The sequence below is a fragment of the Phodopus roborovskii genome, unplaced genomic scaffold (genome assembly GCF_943737965.1).
Source record: "Phodopus roborovskii unplaced genomic scaffold, PHOROB, whole genome shotgun sequence".
Taxonomy (NCBI): Eukaryota; Metazoa; Chordata; class Mammalia; order Rodentia; family Cricetidae; genus Phodopus; species Phodopus roborovskii.
In genome coordinates this window covers 47,047-53,709 of record NW_026126552.1, presented here as the reverse complement: position 1 = coordinate 53,709, position 6,663 = coordinate 47,047, and the positions used below count along the sequence as shown (strand labels likewise).

General features: G+C 51.6%; 1 pseudogene; it reads left to right on the top strand.

Moving 5' to 3' along the window:
- The first annotated feature begins 751 nt into the window (after positions 1 to 751).
- LOC127234388 (CXXC-type zinc finger protein 1-like) lies at positions 752 to 5,879 on the top strand (annotated as a pseudogene).
- Positions 5,880 to 6,663: the final 784 nt, after the last annotated feature.

The window sequence follows — 6,663 nt, the reverse complement described above, 5'->3', positions numbered from 1 at the left end:
TTTGGTCGAAGCTGCGGACCACAGATATCTGGTTTGGTGTCCAGATGAGAGGAACATCTGGTTCCTCCTGTACTTTCCTATAACTTGATCTTGGCAAGTTGGCAAAAACAGCTCGGAAGCGGGCAATATGCACATGGGGTCTGCTGTTGGCGAGGCAAAAGCAGATGGTTATGAGTTAGAGCGAGCCTGGTCTACACAACGAGTTAAGGACTGCCCAGAGATGAACCCTTTAGAAGCATTAAACAAAACAAAACGGAAAAATAAAACAAAAGGAAAATGAAGTCAGATCTGGCTGAAAAATATGAAGGCGAGAGGGTAAAAAGTGGACAACAACTTTGCGACACTGGCGGCGTTTACGGCTGTTTTATGCACGGGCCTGGCATCCCATTGATAAATGTCGAAGGGTAAAATAATTGGATGGAAGAATGAATGAGACATGATCATGAGCAGTAACGAAGTTATCCTGTCGGTGGCAACGGCACCCAACCTACCAGTCAACTATCAAGAAGGCCCACGCCCAGCGGCGCTTAAGCCCAAGCTGCCGCTCTGGTGCGCCTGAGCCCGCCCGACGCAGAGCGTAAACAAGCTGATGACGTCGCATCGCGCCGAAGCAAACGCGGAAGCCGTATTGCCCTCTGGCAGCCACAATACGGACTTTGACTGGGAGGTGGCGGCGCGCTCGGAGGATCTGCATTCTGGGCGCAGCCATACTCCCGGAACGTGCGCTGTTCGCTACACTTACCCGGACTCGATGATTCGGAATGGCGGCGCCTGGACGACGTTCGCCGCTGTCGGTGGGCGACCTGTTCATCACCGGCTGAGCGGTCGTCCCCAGGCGAAGGACCGAAGAGTGCAGTTACTGGCGAAGCGGGACGGGAGAGCAGATGGTTCGTGGGCGCCTTTACCACCGCCGCGAAAGCTGCCCAGGGGCTCGTTCGGTTCGCGGGAGTGCTGCCAGAGGTCCAGAGGCAGCTGCGCTTTTGCGAGCGGAGATATAAGTTGTGAGTGCCAGGCGACGGGGCAGGGGGCCGGCAGGGTTGGCAGCACCCTGCTGCCTGTTGGCGAGGCCCCATGGGTTTCTGCTGAGCTGAGCTGAGGAGGACTATGGCGAAAGGTCAACGGGTTTGAACGAACCGTCTGTGAGTTCTTTGATGAACCGTTATAGGGGGTCCACAGTATTCTCAGACAGCAGATTGCTTTATAACACACCCCACGTGAGGGTCTGAGTCAGAGAGATGATTTGGCCACATGAGTGTTACACGGGCTCATGGAGAACAAATCTGTGGGGGTAGAGGTGGGGGTGGGGTCTGTGAACAAACCCAGGCGGAGGCCAGGATGGGGACAGCAGCAGAATAGATCAAGTTGCTTCTGGGTGAACTCTTGAAGGTGACAATGCAGTAGTCAATGTTTGTGATGAAGCGGTGAGTGACTTGGATGCCCGTCAGTGAGGTAAATGTGAGGCCTGCGCAGTATAAGCCAAAGTAATGAGGCCCAGGTTTGATGATGAGGATCTGGGTGAACAGTGGTGAGAGGCACAGTGGGAAAGCTATGAGAGAGGGACGTCAAAAGGCAAAGTGGAACCTATAATTGAAATAGTGCAGAACCCAAGTAGGAATTAAGGAGTTGTCGTTGGGGGGTGGGTCTCACAGCAAGGAAGCGGTTCAGACCTCAGGCCTTGAGACCTTTAGGAGGACAGCAAGTCTGAGAATGGGGAGAATACTCCTGTCTACACATCTGCGCCAAACCAGACATCATTTTCTTCATGATGTGACCTAAGGAGAAGGCGGAGCTGGCGAGCGAGCTGATGCCTGTGAGGGTTGGGATCCTGAAGAAGTACACCCCTCATGTCTCTTCCACCTCCGTTATCTGGGTGGATGTGACAAAAGCTGCAATGAATGGTTCATGGGGACTACATCCGGATCACTGAGAGATGGCCAGGCCATCAAAGATGCATTATTAAAGCCAGGATTACGAGGGTGAGCCCAATGTCTGGGCGAGGGAAGGCAGGTGAGCCCAAGAGATGAAAAGAAGAGAGGAACCATAGTAGGAGGGATCATGGATAATCAAGGTGTCCTCTGTGGACTGCGTGATTGTTGGTCTCTGTGGTGAATTGGAATGCCATCAGCAGGTAAATCAATAATGGAGGACCCACAAGAAGGAAGGGGCAGCTCTCTCTTATAGCATGAGCAGGAAGAGAAGCTGAGGGTGGGAACAGAGAAGAAAGAAGGGTTCTGGGATCATTTCATATTCCTCCTGTAAATCCACTGGTCTTTCTCTTTGCCTCGCGAGGAAGGAAGGGACCCGGGGAAGCTGGAATTAGGTGCTCGGGCACAAGAAGTCCCGAGAAAGCGGGATTGCAGTGGCGGGCCGGCAGTGAAGCGGGCAGGCAGTGAGCCCCGGGACGAGGAGGGAGAGCGAAGAGGGCCTGCTTCTGGTCCCGGTTTGCAGCGCCGGGCAGGGAGGGAAGGGGGTTGGGACCATACTTGCTTTCAGGGCTCACTGCTTAGCTAAAAAATCCTCATTACAGCCCTTAGTGGTGGCTACACCTGTCCAGGTAAGAGTGGCCTAAGGTGGTTGGGGTAGCTGAGAAATTCTGCTCCGGCCTCCATTTGGGTTCTGATCTCTACTCTGACCAACACTGTTTCTGTATCTTGAGCAACAGCAGCAGCAGCAACAGCTAAAACAAATAAACTTGGTCAGCCACGTGTGTGGTGAGAGTTGAGGCGTGCCGGCCTTTAAGACTGTAGCCACTGTGACTTCTGCCGTGACTGGCAGAAAGTTCGGGGCCCCAGCAAGATCCGGCAAGTGCAGAAACAGCAGTGTCAGCTGAGCGAGGTGAGTATGGACAAACCAGGCAGATTCAGGTGGAGAGGCATGGCTGGGGAGGCTGAAATGGGACTACTTGAGCTATGGATGAAAAGATACAGGTGGGTGCAGGTCTTCCATTATATCCGAATGAGTGGGAGAGGACCTAACATGTTCAGGTGAATGCCACACCAGCCTGTAACTATGGCTGGCAGGGACATAGAATTTTTAGGTAGTCAAGCATGCCAGGATACAAGAGGTAAGGGCTGAGCATACTCTCTGAGGTGAGGAGGGGATAAAACTACATTTGGCGAAGGTCAGGCAAGGATGAGGTAGTTGGGGAGATGGGACAGGGTGATCCTCCACTTTCCTGGGGCTGACCCTGGGCAACCTCCCTCCTGCGCTAGGGAATTGCATTACAAGTACTTCCGGCCTCGGTGAGTCCAGCCCCCAGAGCGAAACCAGACATCTTGACAGGGCGGTCAGAATGATCCTGAGATTCTACCCGCAGCTCTACTTGATGGACGCCCTCAGAGCCCTGCAAGGCCCATGACCACCACCCCACTCAACAGCAGCCACAGCCATCTCCAGAAGCTGGGCAGCATCCTGCATTGTTGAAGATGAGGAGACAGTGTTGTCATCGATGAGTCAGAGCTAGAGACTACAGCAACTTTTGACCCACTTTCAGATGAGGACCTGCCATTGGACCCTGATCTGTACCAGGACTTCTGTGCCGGAGCCTTTGATGATCATGGCTAGTGAGTAGCAGGAACATCCTGGTCGGAAAATAGGATAAAAGTGAAGTCACAGCATGGGAAAAGCAGTGGAGGGCATAAGGCTGCTTTGAAGAAATGAGTAGGTAGGGGCTGTTGTCCTGAGTTGTCAGGTGGGTCAGTACATGCCATGCTGCAGCCCTGGATGGTGACCTTGAAAGTCCCCATTCCTGGACCACTGCACTGAGGAAACGGGCCGTGAAAAGTAGCTGCCGTGAAGCGTCGAGGAAAGTCTGAGAAGAAAGGTGATGGAGGAGAGAGATAGATTGTTAAAGGAGAAGGATGGGAGGCCAGGAAGAATGGAAAGTTAGGGGCTGAGGGAGGCAGAAAGGATGGGTGGAGAATGGAAGGCCGAAGGGAGCTAGCCTCCCTGCTGCCGCAAGACCATGACATGTCTTTCCCCTTAGAAGGAGGGGCGATATAAAGCGACATAGAACTGAAGCAGAAGCATAAAGACAAATGGAAACACCCAGAGAGGGCTGATGCAAAGGACCCTGCATCACTGCCACGAGGTGATCCTTCTGGGGGGCCCGACTGTGCGTGCTGCCCAGCCTGGTTCCAAATATTGCTCAGATGACTGTGGCATGAAGCTGGCGGCCAAGTGGAGGTTTTCCTGGGGCACTGAGAGTCAGGAAGTAGAACAAGAACATGACCCAGACTTTCTCTCCAGTTGGCGATCTATGTACTGTGCAATCAAAGCCCCATAGCCATATGAACCCACACCATTCAGTCACCATCTGCCACTTCCCCTGCCACTGCCCACTCATCATTGTACGGAGTTTCATTGTCACAACCCTTGCTCACCCCCACTTAAACTGCTTTTGGTGCTTCCTGCACCTCACTGTCTCCTGCAGCCGAATCCTGCAAGATCCTCCATGAAAGCGCTCATGACAGAGCCAAAGCCCCTGCATTGCCTGAAAAGCTCAGGCGAAAGCTCCTTGAGCAGCATCACTTGGCCAAACAGCACAGTGCCCTTGCTCGTCTTCAGAAAATGTTATGGATTCCACAGAGCTTGAAAGCCTGTATTCTTCGTGCTTTAAGCAGCAGGCTGGCGTGAGATGAGAGGAAGTAAAGATGTATAGCCATGCCATCAGCCTTGGAGCGGAACCAGAATGCCTTGCCCTGCTTGGCCTCATCTGTTCTTTCCCATATAGAACAATGAGAATGACAGTGACGACCTGGTCTGCAGATCTTCTGTGTCTCCTAAGGAGCATCCCATCCAGCCCCGTGTTATGCGCCACATAGGAGGCGTTGCTAAAGCGAGTCAGAGCCATTCTAAAGGAAGTGGATGGGGTGGAGATATCGAGAAATGACCCAAGGCCCACCAGATTGATACCATAGGAGTGAGTATCTTAAGGGGCACCCAAAGTCCTTTTATTTGTGCTCATCCTTCGAGTATGAAATGGAACATCCTTCGGTCCATGTGCCCCAGCATTGAAGGGTGAGTAAGGCGCCATATAGTGTTAGGAGAGATTGGTTAAGGCCGAGGAGTTGAAATGGGATTATGTGTGGAACTTGAAGTGGTCAAGGAGCTATTCAAAGGCTACCCTCCTGTTAATCTCTTTCTTAGACTACCATTTCTTCTGTAGCGTCTACAATCCCCAGAAATAAAACATACTGCTAAGCGGCTCAGGTGCTATGCCCTGTAAGGCACTCACGGGACCCCAAAGTAAGATTTTCCTTCAGTTGTCTGCATCCCTGCCCTACCCTGCCTCCAAGTCACACATCCATGTGTTCCTTTATCCTCCTTTTCTCCTCTTTTTTTTTTTTTTTTTTTTTCTGTGAACTTCATTTCACTCTCTTTCCCTGTTAGTCATCTCCAGGCCATCAGTGACCCCTCACTCTCTTTCAAATTCTCCATTCTTCCTCTTTGTCTCTACCCTTATTTTGCCCCACACTCCCAGGCACCTGCTGATGAGGTCTGTGAGTGTCCACTTGTGCGTGATGTCTTTGAGGCTCACAGGAGTGACTTCTGCCGCCTGCCTAGCGCCAGTGCAATAAGTCATTACTGCTGGGAGAAGCTCCAGTGACCTTGAAAGTGGACTTAGGCGCGTGCGGTGGTGGGTTTTATGGCAGCGTGACTGTGGTCAGCCTGAGCTCTGGCGCTGTGCTTCTCATGCCTCCTTCCTCTTCCTTGGCAGTGGTACAAGCTGGATGAGCTGTTTGAGCAGGGCGTATTACTTTGGGGCCATGACCAACTTGAGCAGGATTGCCATGATGCTGCACCAAGCGATCCCTTCACGACCCACTCACTGCCATGACTTCGATCTAGTGCTGACCGCTGAGCTTCACCCAGCCTAGAGCCCTCACCCTGCATTCCCAGTTAGGGGAGCGGCCCTGCGCATCTGGCTTTTTGTTCCTCCACTCATTTGTTTATTCCAGTAATCCTTAGTTATCCCTGTGCCCATCTACATTTTGACTTCATCTGTCCCTCTCCATATTTAGTGCTGGGGTGAGACTGTGGAGTTTACTCATCCTTGTCGATACCCATCCCCTAAGCAAACCGGGTTTGTTAATAAAAATTTTGAACAACCAACAAGGATAGCTCTTGACAGTCTTGTTCTTCTATTTTCAGTTGTAGGCCCAGCCCCTGGACAAGGTGGGATATCTGTCCTCAGGAGAGGCTATGGTAAATGAGCAGGCTGGGATGTTTGACAGACTCTTGCTCCCCCTAGGCTGTGGAGTGTGACCTGTTGAAATTCCAGGGGATCTGTACTCATGCTCCTGTCATGTCTTGTCATCATTATCTGTGCTCCTTTGTGTGTGTGTACATGCGTGGCAGGCATGGTGAAAACCATGTTTTTGGACCAGAGAGCATGTGTGTTCCACAGAACTTAGTTTCCCAGAGATCTCTGGCATTCTGCCCTATGCTTTGTTCCAGTGTGCAGCATCAAATTCTGTGTATTTGGGTTCTAAAGCTTATCTTTCTTGATTTTTATGCTTCTAACTAGCTCTTATAACACAAATTAACCAGTTTCTAAAAATCTACTTTCTGCCTCACTGAAGTTTAGGACTTCATTTCTGTACTGTCCATCCTGCTTGTTCTATCTCCTGGCAATTTCCATCCTTCTTCTGGGCATCACTC